Consider the following 18,602-nt stretch of genomic DNA (forward strand, 5'->3'; position numbering starts at 1 on the left):
CGGCTGGCGCCATTTTGCGCCGCCATTTTGCGCCGCCATTTTGCGCAAAATGGCGCCAGCCGTAGACAACACGATTCGACTGCAGGAGGTCGTTCCGGACCCCCGCTGGACTTTTGGCAAGTCTTGTGGGGGTCAGGAGGCCCCCCCAAGCTGGCCAAAAGTCCCTGGGGGTCCAGCGGTGGTCCAGGAGCGATCTCCTACACTCCTGACCTCGGGGGAGAAAAACAAAATGGTGCCGGCGCTACCTTTGAATTGTCATATGACAAGGCAAAGGTAGCGCCGGCGCCATTTCTACAAGCACCGGAGGTCTGAGAGTAAAAGATCACACCGGGACCCTTCCTCTGGACCCCAGGTAATTTAAGGCATTTTGAGGGGGTTCGGGAGGGTGGGGGATTTATTTTAAAGGGTCGGGGTGGGTTTTAGGGTTGTTTTAGTGTGCCGGTTTTCCCGCCCTCCCCCTTCCCCCGATTTACGATTTTTTGACGATAAATCGGGGGAATTGTTATTGTATCGCGGCTCTAACGATTTTTGACGATTTAAAATATATCGGACGATATTTTAAATCGTCAAAAAACGATTCACATCCCTAGTATTTATATCTCTATGGGAATCCCACCTAGTAACTCAAGGTGAGGTTTAGGTAGTAGTGTAGGGGTTAGGGGCCACTTTGACATTCAAAGTGAGATGTACGAACAGCACAGTGCTCTCTTGTGAAGATTTAAGGACCTTCGGAGTGAGGAAACTCACCCGAAGATGAGATTTGTGCAATGTTCCTTCAACCTAGCTTGATGGACTCTCTACCTGGGTAACATCAAGCTAGGTTGAGAGAACATTCCTGGAGGCGAAGTCCCTAAACTGCTATTAGTGAAGTTGTTACCATTGTTAGTAGCATGGGATCTATGTAATGCTTGGGTACTTGCCAAGCAGGGGCGGATTGGCCTATCGGGGGATCGGGCATCCCCTGGTGGGCCAATCGCTCCAGTCACGTGGTCTGCCGTGCGCGGCCGTGACACAGCCACGCTCGGCAGACCACATGATGTGTCCTGGGCTGGCATGGGTGGCGAATACCCGGGCCGGTCTGACATTGTGAATCCGCCGCTGTTGCCAAGTACTTGTATTCTGCCATCACAACGGTTTACATGAAAAATATATGAGGACAAAGTAACATTAGGGTTTTAACAGAGAGTATCATAGTTGAAAAAAGTTAGGTAACATTGGTAGAAGTAATAGTGGGGTTAGTTATTATATATAGGAAAAAAGTTCTTGAACGACTATTGTAGGTTTAGTGGTTGTGTTGAGAATTCGTGGGTGGACCAGGTGTTTTCTTTGTGTTGTCTGGTTGGGAGTCTGTTGGTGTTGATGATTAAGTGCATCTGAGAAGGCTCTGGATATCTTTGCATTGTTTTTATCCTTTCCCCACAATAGATGTTTTCTCTCCAACCATCAGCAGATTATTTACAAAAATAAAATCACAAAATCCTGCAAGTCAAATAAAAAAGGACTCAACAACATAGATCATAGGTCAGTCTTCTCGGACTTTATTTATTTATTTATTTCGAGGCTTTTATATACTGAAGTATAGCGGGTTGCCTTCACTCCGGTTTACAAGATAACAACTTAATACAATTTGATAACACTGGAACGACTTAATAAACTGTGAACGGAGTAAGGGATGAGGTAAAAGGGGAGCAACGATTACAAACTGAAAAGAGCACTTTACAACAAACGGTGAAATCATTTAACGTGGGGGGACTGAGGGCAGAGCTCATAGAAAGGTGCGAGGTAACAGGGAAGGTTGTATCGGAGAGGAAGAAATGGGGTGGGACGGGGGTATAGGAGGATTGGGGAAGGGCGGGGGGGGGGGAGGACGTTCGGGGGGGGTTCGAGAGAGACGTGCGAAGGGGAGGAATGAGGTGGGAAGTTGTGGACGGCTTAGCCGACTCCCATCACGGAAAGTTAGGTTGAAATACCAGGTTTTGAGTTCCTTTTTAAAAGATTTAATATCACTGAGTGAACTTAGGTAGTGAGGTAGGGTGTTCCATAATTTGGGTCCTGCGATAGAGAAGGCTCTGTTCCTCGTGGTGGTCTGCTTTGGTTTTTTGCTGTTTTTTTTTGCTTTTGGTTCCTCGTGGTGCTTTATCTGCTTTGGCTGTAGCTGCACCTTTAATGCGGGCATGGATCAGTGACAGTATTCTGTTTCTGGCTTAGTCAGAGAGTTTTTAAGTTAACTCATTTTCAGTTGGCTGTCAAAAACCAACCCAGAGCCTAGATTGCTTGGAGTCCTGTGCATACAGTTTTATTTTCTAGGAACCGCCCCTTCCCCCACGGCAGTTCGAACAAAGATCTGTCCGGTCTTAGAGATCTCTTTCAACAGCAGATTTTTGTCATTTATCAAGCTCACAACCTGATGTGAGCTGTTATAGTTAAGGTACTGTGTGGATAACCTAGAAAGGGCTAGTGAGGAGGAAGAGGAGACATTTCTCTTTGCATAGAAATTTGTATAGGCCAGATTTAGACTCATTACTACATTTTAGGGCATGCCCAGTGAAACAGGTGCTACAAACCCAAACATTTTCCCTTTATTCCTCTCTAAGCTTTGGCTAAGATTGATTCAGCAAACAAAAAGGTGAATATAATCAACGTTGCCTCTTTAAAAGAGCTGTGGGGTGTAAAAAGGGAAAAAAAAAAGGGCATGGAATGAATGGGACTCCGAGCCAGCGCCATAGGAGGCCTAGATCACAAGCATTTCTGGGATTGTCCCTTTCACTCAGGCCACTGAATATGGGATAAAGCACATTTCTTTGGCTGTGTGAAAATTCCCCTTATTCATGGAGTCGGCACTGTCTTAGCTAAGCCTTTTCATATCAAGGGTAAGAAAGCAACTGTAAAAATAAACCGCATACTCAAAGCCTATGACAATTCAGCTTGTCTTCACATTTTTTTTTTTTTTGTACATTGATTTGTAATAGTTACCAGCAGCTTTCCCCTGTCTCAGTATAACACTGCATGCAAACTGAGAGAGGCCAGGTGGTTCATATTACAGAAATAGCATTATGACCCTCCCGTGCATACACAACATTTCTTTCAATTGTCAGGAACCAGTCAACTTTCTCAATAAGTTCAACAAATACAAAGACTCCCACCTTATACCATTACTGCAATAATTGCTCGTGGAGCCAGGCGAGTGCTTTGGTAACCCTCCGTTAACTGTCACCTTTTCTGTACATTTAAACTCCTCCCCCAGTGATAAATAAAAGCCCTACCTAACTGCTAGCGCTAACGCAACTCGCAGCAAATAAAAACAAAAAAGATGGTGGATCGAGAAACCAGTGCATGCTGTCAAGTTGATGGATTTGCTTTGCACTGAGATATTCCTGCTCTTAAATACCTACTCCAGTGAAAGGGTTAGTCTTGTTATGTTTTAGAAGGAAGAGGAGGTAGTGTGTCATGTTTGTTCTGCATGTGCACTGTGATTACAACCAGGAGGTATTCTGTGAGCACTCATGTATAGGTGCAAGGCAAAAGAAAACAGCCCAGATGAGATCAGGCAGACTTAATTATGGTTCCCATTAGACTAACTGGGCACAGCTTTACAATGCGCTTGACTGGGACAAACTGTGTTTACAGTATTTTGAGATCACCGATGAATACATTTGAACACATTAAAATCCTGGAAAAAAAATATAAAGAAAGCGCCTTCAGCATCTTGAGAAGATGAATAAATTCATACAAATAAAATATTAAAACTGTTTGATGGCTATGAAGAGAGATTACTGAGATTGTTGTCCTTCCTAAACAGGAGATGAAATGGGAATTGTATCACCCTTTGCAAGAGTATTGGTCACAATGAGAATGGTAGATAGAACAAGCAGTCCCATTTCAGGACTTGCATATTTGAAGATGAAGGCCAGAAGCGCATGGAAGAAGCAGCTTGGGGAATTGCAGAATGGCAAACAGAAGCAGCAGAATTCCATGCTGCCTGGTTTCTGTCTCTTGAGGGCAGAAAGAGCACTGGAACCCTTTCGGTTTCTGCTGGCATATCTGGGAACTCTCTGGGTTTGACTTGGAAGAGACCAGACTCATGGTACTAAAACTGACCTGCCTTCCCAGCCTAACCACCTTTCTCATCACTGTTGGTTGAGGACAAGGTAGGCACCAGGATGGAGACTGAGATAGGAGCCGGGAGAGAAGCTCTGAGCTTGCCGTGGCTGCTAATTCTTTACCTCCCGCATCTGATTGGCTCATTCTGCTGGCCAGAACCAATCACTAGCAACAGATAGGGAAACACTTTCTCTGGCTCTGCAGGAACTGGGGTGAGGGAGGTAAAGGAAGTCAGAGAATGAGGGGAGAGAGCAAGAGTGAATGAGGGAGGGCACAGAAGCAGAAAGTGAGGGGGGGATTAAGGAGGGGGGAAGGGGAGATCAAGAGAGAGGAGGGGAAAGTAAGAATGTATGTAGAGACCAGAGAGGGGGAAGAGCAAGTGAATGTGTATATGAGAGAGCAGAGACAGTTAGAGCAAGAATGTAGGAGAGGGGACATGAGAGGAGTATAAGGATAGGAAGAAAGAGGGGCAAGCAAGGAGATGGAGTAAGAGAGTAGTGAGAGAGAGAGCAAGGGGGGACAGTAAGAATGGGAAGAAGGGAGTGAGCAAGAGTGGGAAGAGAGGTGAGCGTGAGAGGAGACAGCAAGTTAGGGGAGAGAGAAGCGGATAGCAAGGGGGAGAAAGGTTTGAGTAAGGAGTTGGGGAGAGCAAAGGTGTGGGGTGGGGGAGAAAGAAGAGAAAGGGATGAGAGGGGAAAGAAGGGATGGCAGGAGAGGAATAGGGAGAGGAACCTGGATTTGGGGTGGGAGGAAGAAATATAGGGGGATAATGCTGGAGAAACAGGAGGAGGGGGACATGAAAGGAAAACAGATAGGAAGAAAAGGAAGAGAAGACAAAAAGGATAAAAGCAGGAGGAGACAGAAAAAGAAGGCAGAGAAAACAAAAGTATCTGCTGCTGAAGAAAGAGAAAAACTGAAATATTAAAAAAAAAAGAGGAAGGAGGACACCAGCGAGAGACAAAAGAGAGAAAAGGGCAAAGAATGAGAAAGAAAGAGATGTTTAAGGCAAAAAAATCAAACCAGCGACATCAAAGGTTGGATACGATTTTATTATGTAATAAAGAATAAAAAGAAGAGAGAATTCACTGTGGCGGGGGGAAGTCCATGCAGTCTCCCTCCCCTGCTCCTTTGCTTCAGCCTTCCCAGACGGGCTTCATAGGGACCTTGATGTCAGCAGGTGGCTGTGAGGGGAACTGGGTCCTTTTGGCCCCTTCTCCTTGGGTGTCTGCAGGGAGGGGGCTTACGTTAAATATTGCTAATTGTGGGAGCTGTCACAATTCATATTAACTGTCACCGAAAAGACTTTTATCTTCCAGTGCACTAAAGACTTTACGACCGTTAGTTCATCAGACATTAAACTGGCCACTGTCGCCTGTGCCAAAATTAGTGCACTAACAACTGGTTTCTAATGTGATTTTTCACCTCGACACTTTCGAGAGAGGAAAGGTTTCTGTGTGTGTAGAACAATTTCGATCATGGGATGTGCTGCTAGGACGGAAAGCTTCAACCACTTCAGAGCAGAAAGAAACCGTAGAATGCTGGAAGGTTTTATACACACGGCACACGTCTGAAGAGAATCAAAAACTCATTCCAAAGCCACGGTTACTATGAAAGGATTTTAAGTAGAATTAAAAAATTGCTTACAGATCAAAGCAGACCATCTGTCCTCCAGCTCCATTAAGTATTTCGCTTCCTGCTTCCTTCTATGATGTCTGTAGGATTTATCCCAATGAAATTATAGTCTTACCTGTTCTACTGATGAATGATAATGTCTTTCATATATACAGCTGACTCACATTTCAGTTTTAGTTTCCTGTATCCCATTCTTTTTTTTTTTCTTTTACAGACCCCCATTCCCTATTTAAACAGAATGGCTCCTACATGCACAAATAAAACATTAGACAACTTATGGATCTCATTTCACTTTCCTGGACATCTTCCAACCTATTAATGGTTTGTTTAACTACAGCAGTCTTTTCACCAAAGGCCGCATTCACATTAGCTGTGCTGTATCTGGAGCACATTATTGGATTGTTGGCATAGCGAAGATAATGAAGCAGGTAATTTTCTGCTCCTGCGGATCCTGTATAGTAATATTCAGTGTGTGGTGTTCCGGGAAACACGTACATGCATGCTGGGAAACGTTCGCATGCACAATGCCAAGATCGGCGTGGGGAGCGGGGGCCCTGGCAAAGCAAAGGACTGCACTTGTGGCAGGCTGTGCTGTCAGAACACGAGGTTCAGGCTGTGCCAGGCCTTCACGAGTGGAAGGAGAATTGACCACATTGGTGACGGGCGAGGTGGGCCACACACATGCTGTGGCAGCAGTTCAGCTGCATAGGAGCCAGAGGCGCTGGTTCCATGACACACACAGACCACGTCAGCCGGCAGAAGAAGCAGTAGTGAAAGCTGTTGGACCACAGACAAGCACGGCTGTCCCGCGCCACATCAGCAAGCTCGAGCAATAGCACGGGCTGCACTCGTGGCGAGAATGACGGCAAGGCAGGAGGCCACAAAGGTGATGCAAGGCAGGCCACTTGAGGCTGTAACAGCAAAGGAAACTAGCCACACGTGTAGCTGTAGTGAGAGGGAGAGGAGGTGAGGTAAGTAGTCAGAGAGACGGGTCAGAGGAAAGAGGTTGAGGGGAAGACAGTGAGGAAGGGAGATGAGGAGGAGAAATAAGTGGGGGGGAGAAAGTGAGGACAGGAGGAGGATAGGGTTGAGGAAGGAAAGTGAAGAGCAGTGAGGGGGATAGTGGGAGATGGAGATGGAGGGAAACAGGGAGAAAGGGAAGAAGAGGAATTTACAAACACAGGGCTCTATTTGTAAGTTTCCCAAATCTCAGGCAGCAGGGAACAACTCTCAGCTTCAGACCTGCATGCAGGAGAGGAGAGATGAGCTAGGAGCAGACAGAGCACAAAGCAGAGCAATAAAGAGCCTTTCTGATCCATAATCTAGCCCTTCCCCCTCCTGTCATTCAGGGATAGGAGGGAAGAAGATAAGCCTAGAGAAGTCACTGTAGAGCAGGGGTAACCAGCTCTGACCCTCAAGAGCCATACACAGGCCTGATTTTTAGGATATCAATGAATATGCATGACAAATATTTGCATACAATGGGGCGGATTTTAAAAGGAGCGCGAATAGCCTACTTTTGTTTGCGCTCCAGGCGCAAACAAAAGTACGCTGGATTTTAGTAGATACGTGCGGAGCCGCGCGTATCTGCTAAAAACCTGGATTGGCGCGCGCAAGGCTATGGATTTTGTATTGCCGGCGCGCGCCGAGCCGCGCAGCCTACCCCCGTTCCCTCCAAGGCCGCTCCAAAATCGGAGCGGCCTTGGAGGGAACGTTCCTTTGCCCTCCCCTCACCTTCCCCTCCCTTCCCCTACCTAACCCACCCGCCCGGCCCTGTCTAAACCCCCCCCCTTACCTTTGTCGGGGGATTTACGCCTCCCGGAGGGAGGCGTAAATCCCCGCGTGTCAGCAGGCCTCCTGCGCGCCGGGACGCGACCTGGGGGCGGGTCCGGAGGGCGCGGCCACGCCCCCGGGCCGCCCCGGGCCGTAGCCACGCCCCCGGGCACGCCCCTGGAACGCTCCCGACACGCCCCGAAAACGCAGCGCGGTTCGGGCCCGCCCCCGACACGCCCCCCGACACACCCCCTCCGAAAACCCCAGGACTTACGCGAGTCCCGGGGCTCTGCGCGCGCCGGTAGGCCTATGTAAAATAGGCTTACCGGCGCGCAGGGCCCTGCTCGCGTAAATCCGCCCGGTTTTGGGCGGATTTACGCGAGCAGGGCTCTGAAAATCCGCCCCAATGGAAGCAGTGCAAACAAATCTATCCTCTTGTCTGCATGGGACAGGAGGGGAGGGGTGAGGCTGTAGTGGACAGCACAGCAAAGTAGTATTCATTGTTTTTGTCTGAATATTTCTATTTCTAATTTGTGGTCACTTATTCTGTATTTGGTGAGGCACCATCAGCCGGATTTTAAAAGCCCTACGCGTGCAAATTCCGGCCTTTACGCGTGTGGCCGGGTCTTGTGCATGCTGGGTGAATTTTCAAAGAAGCCCAGGCTGAAGGGGCGGGGGGGAACCAGGCTGAGACAGCGCCATTGTTGGCTGTCCCGAAGGCTCACACACTGGCAGCCAGCCGGCGCGCGTAATTTACTTCAGCTCCCGAGCTGAAGTAAGTTGCGAAACAAAGGAAAAAACAAAAAACAAGGTAGAGTTTAGGGGATGGGGAGGAGAGGGATAAGAGGGAGGAAGTTTAGATAGGGGTTAGGGAAGTCCCCTCCCAGTCCGCTCCATAATTGGGGACGGCCCGAATGCGTCGCCGTGCAGAGGTCACATAATTTCTCCCCACCTTGCGCGCACCGCCCGCACATATGCACGCAGATTATAAAATCTGGCGCACGTGTGTGTGCGGCCCTCGGATTTTATAACACGCGCGTGCCAGCGCACGCATGTTATAAAAATCGGTGCGTCCTTTATGAAATCTCCCCCTAAGTGTGTAACCAAGGTAAAGTCTTCCACTAGCAAGTGTTTTCTGTGTAAGGATATGTATCAGTCTGTCTTGTTCTTTTTCCCCTAAAAGACGTGAAATGGGCCCCCGGGCAACTGCTTCTTTAGCCTACAGGTAAGAGAGGCCCTGGGAGCAATGAAGAAAATACCTTTGGGTATCTGCTGAATTTGTTTGAATCCTACAGATGTGTTGGTCGGAAAGCTTTTGATCTACAAAGACTTGTCATGCAAGGCCTTTGATCTGGTCCTTATCTTGTCCTCTTTATATAGTGGAGTACTGGTTTTCATCAGAGTCATATTTTCAACTGGTTTTTCCCTTGTGAAGTCTGCCTGTCTGAATTAGTCTTTGTTATAAGGTTAGCAGTGCCATTGTAGTCTATTTTAACCAATTCAGAAACCGCTGAGATATTTTTTTTTTTAAAGTAATTTTTATTCAGCAAAATGCTTAATACAGCTCATAAACAAAGAAAACCCAATAATATTGCGCAGCCACAGTACAAAGGCATTATACAATACAATAAAGTATAAAATATAAGAAACAATATGGAGGTAAGCATTCCTCGGTTAACAGTCGAGCTGTAAACAGCCAGCCATCGCTAACAACCAATAAAACTGCATACCTGAATAGCAAAAGGAGACTAAAACACCACAACAAAAAGCAATTTTGCTTCATGTTTTAACATTTTACCACTCATACTCACACCATATCCTTTCCCATCACCCGCTCCCTAGCCTTCACTTCCCCTCCAACATAACAAATATTACCGCAAATTGATACGCTTACACACACCCTCAAACACGTACATATACATCCACCAATTGTACCTAAGCACCCATACATATGTATCTGACCCCAATCAATCAGTTCCCCCTGCACTTATCTTCCACTCATACCCCATTGCATCCCAGTCCGAGGCAGAAAACTGACATACACCCCCCCCCCCCAAGTATGCTACTTCAAAGGCTGCTTACCATATGGATGTATACCTCTATTTAAGAATAGTTTGTTTCATCTCCTTTGGAAACTGATCTAAACCATTTTCCCATATCTCATTATATGCATCAGTTACCTTCCTATACGCATATTTTACATCTATTTGCGCCAACACCATATAGGCAGACATTCTGCTCTGTCATGTTGGATGGGCTTTCCTCTGTCCATTTAAGCAGTATATACTTGCAGGCCACAACCAAGTCTATAAGCAAAAACTGATCAAGACTATATTCAATATCTTCAGCCTGTGAAAGATCACCCAGAAGTAACGTTGCTCCTTTGTGGGGAAGCAGTACTCTTGTGCAAATACCAATTACTTTAATAACCTGATCCCAAAAAGATGTTATTTTACAGCAGTATAAAAACCTGTGAACCATGGTGCCATTCGCCTCTTTGCACCTTATACATAGAGTAAGTTTCATATGATACCGCCAGAGGTCATTCAGATAAGCATAAACAGGCCGATACAGAAAGAAACGCAGGAGAACGGGGAAGAGGGAGGAAGTTTAGATAATTAGAGCCCGCGGTAAAAGGAGGCGCTAGGGACACTAGCGCGTAGGGATGTGAATCGTTTTTTGACGATTTAAAATATCGTCCGATATATTTTAAATCGTCAAAAATCGTTAGAGCCGCGATACAATAACAATTCCCCCGATTTATCGTCAAAAAATCGTAAATCGGGGGAAGGGGGAGGGGAAGGGGGAGGGCGGGAAAACCGGCACACTAAAACAACCCTAAAACCCACCCCGACCCTTTAAAATAAATCCCCCACCCTCCCGAACCCCCCCAAAATGCCTTAAATTACCTGGGGTCCAGAGGAAGGGTCCCGGTGTGATCTTTTACTCTCGGACCTCCGTGCGTTGTAGAAATGGCGCTGGCGCTACCTTTGACCTGTCATATGACAGGTCAAAGGTAGCACCGGCGCCATTTTCTTTTTTGTCCCCTGACGTCAGGAGCATAGGAGATCACTCCCGGACCCCCGCTGGACCCCCAGGGACTTTTGGCCAGCTTGGGGGGGCCTTCTGACCCCCACAAGACTTGCCAAAAGTCCAGCGGGGGTCCGGGAGCGATCTCCTACCGCAAATCATTTTTCCGCCGGCCGTACGGCAACACGATTCGACTGCAGGAGGTCGTTCCGGGCCCCCGCTGGACTTTTGGCAAGTCTGGTGGGGGTCAGGAGGCCCCCCCAAGCTGGCCAAAAGTCCCTGGGGGTCCAGCGGGGGTCCGGAACGACCTCCTGCAGTCGAATCGTTTTTCCGTACGGAAAAAACGATTCGCGGTAGGAGATCGTTCCGGACCCCCGCTGGACTTTTGGCAAGTCTTGTGGGGGTCAGGAGGCCCCCCCAAGCTGGCCAAAAGTCCCTGGGGGTCCGGGAGCGATCTCCTACGCTCCTGACGTCGGGGGACAAAAAAACAAAATGGCGCCGGCGCTACCTTTGACCTGTCATATGACAGGTCAAAGGTAGCGCCGGCGCCATTTCTACAACGCACGGAGGTCCGAGAGTAAAAGATCACACCGGGACCCCCGCTCTGGACCCCAGGTAATTTAAGGCATTTTGGGGGGGGTTCAGGAGGGTGGGGGATTTATTTTAAAGGGTTGGGGTGGGTTTTAGAGATGTTTTAGTGTGCCGGTTTTCGATTTACACGATTTACATGATATTTAAAAAACCCAAACTGCGACGATCCGATTCCCTCCCCCTCCCAGCCGAAATCGATCGTTAAGACGATCGATCACACGATTCACATCTCTACTAGCGTGTCCCTAGCGCCTCCTTTTTGACAGGAGTGGTGGCTGTCGTCGGGTTTGACAGCCGACGCTCAATTTTGCCGGCGTCGGTTCTCGGACCCGCTGACAGCCACGGGTTCAGAAACTGGACGCCGGCAAAATTGAGCATCCGGTTTTCAACCCGCAAGCCGCGGGCTGATTTTAAATTTTTAAATTTTTTTATTTTTAATTATTTTTTACTTTTGGGGCCTCCAACTTAATATCGCCATGATATTAAGTCAGAGGGTGTGCAGAAAAGCAGTTTTTACTGATAAAGGGGATGGAATGGCTCTCCTATGTGGAAAGACTAGAGAGGTTAGGACTGTTCAGCTTGGAGAAGAGATGGCTGAGGGAGGGTATGATAGAGGTCTTTAAAATCATGAGAGGTCTAGAATGGGTAAGTATGAACTGGTTATTTACTCTTATGGATAATAAAAGGACTAGGAGGCACTCTATGAAGTTAGCATGTAACACATTTAAGACTAATCGGAGAAAATTCTTTCACTCAATGCACAATTAAGCTCTGGAATTTGTTGCCAGGGGATGTGGCTAGTGCAGTTAGTGTAGCTGGATTTAAAAAAGGTTTGGATATGTTCTTGGAGGAGAAGTCCATTAACTGCTATTAATCAAGCTGACTTAGGGAATAGCCACTGCTATTACTGGCATGGGATAGACTTAGTTTTTGGGTACTTGCCAGGTACTTGTAGCCTGGATTGGCCACTGTTGGAAACAGGATGCTGGGCTTGATGGACCATTGGTCTAACCCAGTATAGCAGTTTTTATGTTCTTAAAGATTTTCTTGCCATTTGGTATGACGATATATATGAAAAGAGTGCTTCCAGCAGGACTAAAGTTATGCAGCCATTTCTTCCCAGCTTTCGGTGTTTAAAGAACAATTTAAAGAGCGAGTCTCTGTCTGAATCTAACACATCAAAGTGGAAGATTTGGTCAGGTCCTTATCTGAAGACTCATGCAGGGTTGTTAAATTCAGACTCTCATCCAAAATCGGAGATCCAAAATCATTCTGAAGAGTCTCTTACTCCAATTTCTTAAATGGTGGAAGATAAAAGGCTTTTGCCACCAGGAGAAGTGATTGCTCTGGAATTTTAATACTTCCCTTAAGTATATTCTAAACATACCAACTGAAGGAACCAGAGGAATTTGGGGAAAATTAGTAAAACATAGATTCTGTTGTCTCACAAAATCTTTTAAATTCTCCAGCTTAGCAGATGAAATTATATTATTCTTTACAATTGCTTCCTGAATTCCCTCAACTTGTTTAACTTTACTTTCCATATCAGTCACTCATTACTCCATAACTTGCTTAAAATTCTCAAGAGCACAAATGTTATACTCTTAAGGAAAACTTTCTTTCATAACTGAGGCAATCTGAATGCTTATAGTCTTGCTCAGTCCCACTTCTAACATTAAATCAGGTCTCCACAAATAAAATTCTCCTCCTCCCTGAAGAGCACAGATACGTGGCCTCCAGTATGGTCTTCCCCAATACCAGCCTCAATGATTTCATCTTGCCCATTCAAACCTCTAGGTCCCATGGTGCTGAAACTGCCCACACTCACTGCTACCGCCACCATCACTATGTCCCCTGCAATTGCAGCCTCTCTACTGATGACATTCCTCAGCGATGGTGAGAGAGAATCTTGGGTGGCTCAAGCAGCAGCTGGATTTCATGGAGGGCTTCTCACATCAGGACTGAATGAAACACTCAAGCCTGGAGAGTATGAGGGCTCATTTCCCCCGTCCCTTCCTGAATCCCTCAATGGCCCTCCTCCTGATTTCATCGCTGTTCGCACCACAAAAGAGGCAATAAGACCAGAAGCCAATGGGTACATCGTCAGTGCAGGGTAACCCTCCAATTTCCCTTTCCTCTTCCAGACCATGGCATTTTATAGAAATAAAGACAGAACTTTGTGAAATTTTTAGACCATTGACTGAGGAGCTCTGAGGTATGTGACCACTTATGAGAGTACTCTCTTGGAATCGGGCATGTTTCAGTTTCTTCATCTCCCTAGATGTCATTCCAGTTCTATTTATGCAGTTGGAATTTGATTCCATATCTCCTGTTTGATAGTATTATGAGTGGTCTGAGAGTGCTCTCAGTAGAGTTGTGAAATATATAAGACTACTTCTTCGACCAAGTCTTCCTCTTCCTGGGATAAAAGTTTGGCTTATAAGCCTTCCTCTTCTTTTTGTACTTTCTGGCTTGATTGCTGATCATCTTTGGAGCCTGAATGCCCCTTCTATGACTAATGTCTGAGGATTAGATATGGTCCCAGCTACTACAAAGGGATAGTGTGTTAGTCTGGTATAGAAAAAATGACAGGAGTCGAATGGCTTCTTATAGACCAACCAATTTATTTAAGCATGAGCTTTCGAGGATAGAGGCCACTTCGTCAGTGCATCTGACGATCACAACCAATCCTCAGACACTAGGCATATGAGGGGCATTCAGTTTCCAAATCTAAGCCCCCACCGCTCCGGGGTGTACTCATAGTGACCCTCCCACTGCTGTGGCAGAGGCAGTGTTGTAACAGCAATGGGGTTTCAAGTGGTAAAATAAAACTTTACCCCTTATTTCTACATTCCCTCCTTCTTAAACATAGTTGACCTCAACATATTACTCACTCAAATGCCCCCACTTATCTTCCATCCAAAGGCAGGATCATCAAGTTTTAACTCATCTCAATCAATAGAGGTATCTCTTGGACATTTAAATTACATGTGCCAGTAGAGGTGGTTTTCCTCAAAACATATATCAATTTGAATAAATGTTACTGCAAATCCTCTCTCTATTACTCCAGCTCAGTTTCCTCTGCAGGTATTACCAGAGGTACTCTTTCGATACATTACAAAGTTATCATAATATACAGGTCATTTTCCCCTGTTAGACTGTATTGGCCTTTGGGGCAGAACATCATCATCCTGTTGAATTCCATTTGCTTCATATTCCTCTGTCTCTATTTCTTCCCAGCTTTCATCCCCAGGAAACTCCCAAGCAGGCCCCAAGTCCCTTGCCTCTTCAGGTACTTCTACCAGATACCAATCTCTGGTGCACCATCAGATTGTGCTTTGGCCCGTGTGTCTCCATTAGTGAGTTCAGGGATTAAGCACAATTTGATTTTATCCAAATGTACTACTTTCACCCTTTCATCTATGGATTTAGTCCTGTAGATAGCAGGTTCATATACCTGCACAACCTCACAGAGACATCTCCCTCAGGTATCCGCTATCTTTCCTCCCCCCTTCCACTCGAATTTCCTTCGCAGAATTCTAATGATAGCTCCTCTGTTTCTCCAGTCAAATTGTCTCGTCTGGTGTTGTACATTTTTGCTGGATGTTGCTTGGCAATATCATACATCATTCTAAGTTTGTGTAGGTACTGTTCAATCCAGGGATCCACACCTGCGGGAGGTTCTGCTATTTTGATATGCACGTCATATGGAATGCAAGCATCACGGCCAAATGGTGGGTAAAATGGTGAGTAGCCAGTTGAATGGTGGACTCGACTGTTGTAAGACATGACTAGCTCAGGGAGGTATTCGGCCAATTTTCTCTTCTTGCTTTCTGACAGAGTTCGTAGCATGTCGTGCATTATCTGGTTGAACCGCTTGCACTGGGCATTTCCTTCCGGGTGGTATAGGTGGTGCGACTTTTGTTCATATCATACAACCGGCAGAGCTCTTTTATCACAGCAGACTCAAAGTTGAGTCCTTGTTCTGAGTGTAAACAGGCCAGACATCCATAATGCTGGATCCATTTTTGGACTATTGCTTTTGCTGCTGTTATTGCAGTCTGATTACTTGTGGGGATAGCAACAGTAAAACGTGTGAACATGTCTGTCAAAACTAACACGTTGCTCATCCTATTGGTGCTGGGCTCCAGTACAGTGTAGTCCATCGCCACAACCTCTAATGGATATGTGGTTTGGAAATATTGGAGTTCAGCTCTTTTCCTTGGGAATAAATCTTTTGCAAGCACACACCTTTCACACTTTCGAATCCAGCTCCGGACATCAGCTGCCATAGTTGGCCAGTAGTAGTCAGCCTGGAGATTCTTTAAGGTGTTCTCCTCTCCCAGATGTCCTGCATAGTCATGTTCGGATTGAATCATCTCCATTTGCAAAGCAGCTGGTACCAAGAACTGAAAAATTTCCTGAAAATCCCTTGGTTCTTGTAGTTTTCGATACCACAATTGCTGCTTACATACCCCACAGCTTCTTCTGACTTGTGAATCAGGTAGACGTATTTGGTGATATTCTAGTCATTTTGGCCTCTATTATTAATTTGAGGTCTGGGTCCTTTTGTTGTAGCTGGTAGAAAGCATCCAGTGAATAATTGGCACAGACAACGGACTGTTTTCTCTTAATCAGCCAAGATTCTGCAGCAGTGGAGGGCTTTTCTTTTTCCCATATCAATCGCCAGATTTCATTTGGCTCAATTTTTAGAAAATATTTCTCCTCCTCCATGGTTTCTGGTTCATTCTGCTTAGGTAAACAGGTCAGGGCATCCACGACGACATTTTGTTTACCGGTTTTATAGCAGATCTCAAATGTTAACTCAGCCAGCTAGGCAATCCATCTTTGTTCAACTGCTTGGACATTGGCGGTCTCCAGATATTTTAGTGGGTTGTGATCAGTTCTCACAGCAAACTATTTATACATGAGGTATTCATTTAATTTCTCGGTAGCCACCCACTTTAGAGCCAGTAACTCTAATTTAAAATATCTGGAGACCGCCAATGTCCAAGCAGGTGAACACTCTGACTGTTGTAAGCCCTGACTAGCATACAAAATTACCCACTCCTGTCTGTCTTGTATTTGACTGAGTACTGCTCCCAAGCCTTTAAAACTACCGTCTGTGGTTAGAAAGAAAGATAACTTGAAAGTAGGAAATGCCAAGATGGGCGCTGAGATCAATTTTGAGATTAAAGTCTCAAATGCTTGCTTGCATGCTGATGTCCATAAGAATGGTTTTGGCTTCTGATTTTTCTGTTTTACAAATCAGTTGGTGTAAAGGAGAAGCAAGTTGAGCAAAGGCAGGCAGAAACCTCCAGTAATAACTGGCAAATCCCATGAATTGGCAAACTTACTGATTTCAGAGGTTGCCAGTTTCGTAGAGCTGCTATCTTGTCCGAGTCAACAGTCATTCCTTTTTTAGACAGCATGTGACCCAGGTAATTAACCTCTTTAGATAGTAGTCTGTACTTGGATGGTTTTAATTTAAGTCCGCACTCTGCCCATCTCTGAAACATCTTGTCCAACCATTCCAGATGACTAGGAAAGACTTTTGAAAATATCAGAATGTCATTGAGGTATAAGAGTAGAATGTCAAAGAGGTATTCACTAAATGCCAGTTCCATCAACCTTTGAAATGTAGCCATGGCATTGCAAAGGCCAAATGGGATTTGGGTCCACTTGAAGAGACCAAAGGGAGTGATGACTGCTGTCTTTGGTTGGTCTCTCTCCTCCATAGCCAATTGAAAGTAACCAGAGGTTAAATATAAAGAGGAGAACAGTGCAGCTTGCCCAAGTGCATCCAATGACTCATTGATTCTTGGCAAAGGGTAGGCATCTTTGGTGGTGATCTGGTTCAATTTTCTGTAGTCACAGCAGCATGGAATTGAGCCAACTTTCTTTTTTATGATAACTGCTAGAGAGGCCCATAGACTGTTGTTCTTTCTCAGGATTTCCTGTGTTACCAGGTCTTGTATATGTCTCTTACATTCACTGTTTACATGCGGAGAGACCTGCCTATACTGCTGTTTGATTGGGGCCACATCCCCAGTGTGACTGGCATGTTTCACTACTTCAGTGTACCCAATGTCTGGGTCAGAAACTGAAAATACTCTTTGATGTTTCTGGAGCAGCTGCTGCAGTTTTGTCTTTTGCTCCTCAGCCAACGCGTCCCAGGGCACTTTCACTGAGATCTCTGGTGTGACTTCCTCATTCATATCTAGTTCAGGTTCCCGGACCCCTTGATGTACCCTCATGATTTCACCTTCCATTGTGAATGAAACGGGTGTTATGGCATGTATTTCTGCAGGCCAGATTTCCTCTGCAATTTTTGCCCTAGATGCTTGATGTATAACCCTCTGTCCAGCATTTATTAGTCTCACTGCTACTTGTCTAGGAGTGACTAGGATTTTCACTACCAGCACCGTAGATGGAAGACTCGTAAGACTAGTACTGGTCACCACCACGTTGTCTACTGTTGTTTATTGCAGATGAATGCATTTGCCAATTAGCATTGTTTCAATTAAAGGGAGCAACATGATTTTTTTAGGTCCCACCTTCACATCATCTTGTTGTTGTAAAGCGTACAACACCTTTGGCAGCTTCAGACCTTCGTTTAGGCCAGCTCCAATCTTAGACAACTTAACCTGCAACACATTCATTCCCAGTATTCCAGGTACCTCTACCCTGCTCTGATGTGCTGCTGATGCATTGTCTGGAACTATGAATTTACATTTCTGCTTTATCCTCTGTCCAAGAGAGTCTATATTAGCTTCCATGCACCCAGTACTGGTATTTTAGGCCATTTGCTGCCGTCAGCTTCACCCAGCTGGCATCTTGTAGCCTGCGGTTCTGTTCAAAGTTGTGTTTGAAATGAGTAACAGTAATGGTGGTCACATCAGACCCAGTATCAAGGTAGCATTTGATTTTTATCAGGCCAATCAATATATCTACTATTGGACTTTTCCCCAAGGGCCCGCTGTTTCTTTATCTCCCACTCAGTCATTACTTTAGATGGCCCCTTTTGTAGTCAGACCCGCAGAGGTAGTTGGCACTTCCTCAGCTCCCATATCTTCTGCTATCCTTGTTCTTGGCTTTGCACTAGTTGGTTTGAGCTGGAGCGAAATCACTTTCTGGATGGCTACGCCATTTCTTTTCATTCTCGCACTCCCAAGCGATGTGTCCAGGTTCCTGGCACTGGAAACAGATTATCTCTCCCTTTTCAGTGCAAGGAGGAGGAAAGCTATGCTCTGCATATCTAGGTTTCTGCCCATATCTCTCATTCACTTTTCTCAGGTTATATACTTCCTGGCACTGTGGATACAGCCCATCATATGTCCAAGGCATTCATACCACCGACACCATCAGATAAGTATTCTGTTGTAGCTGCTGCTGCTGTACAGTCTTCTCTTGCCGTTGCATCATTCCTCCTGCTTCCGGGCAGAAGCTCATCATCATTTTACTTAGTTGCTCCA

At 45.8% G+C, this 18,602-nt stretch overlaps 1 protein-coding gene across 1 annotated transcript in view; it reads left to right on the top strand.

The window, feature by feature from the left end:
- Positions 1 to 18,602, top strand: part of LOC115100202 (protein limb expression 1-like) — a 125,464-nt gene that overhangs the window by 64,078 nt on the left and 42,784 nt on the right. The window lies entirely within an intron of this gene.

Source organism: Rhinatrema bivittatum, chromosome 1 (assembly GCF_901001135.1).
Source record: "Rhinatrema bivittatum chromosome 1, aRhiBiv1.1, whole genome shotgun sequence".
Lineage (NCBI taxonomy): Eukaryota > Metazoa > Chordata > Amphibia > Gymnophiona > Rhinatrematidae > Rhinatrema > Rhinatrema bivittatum.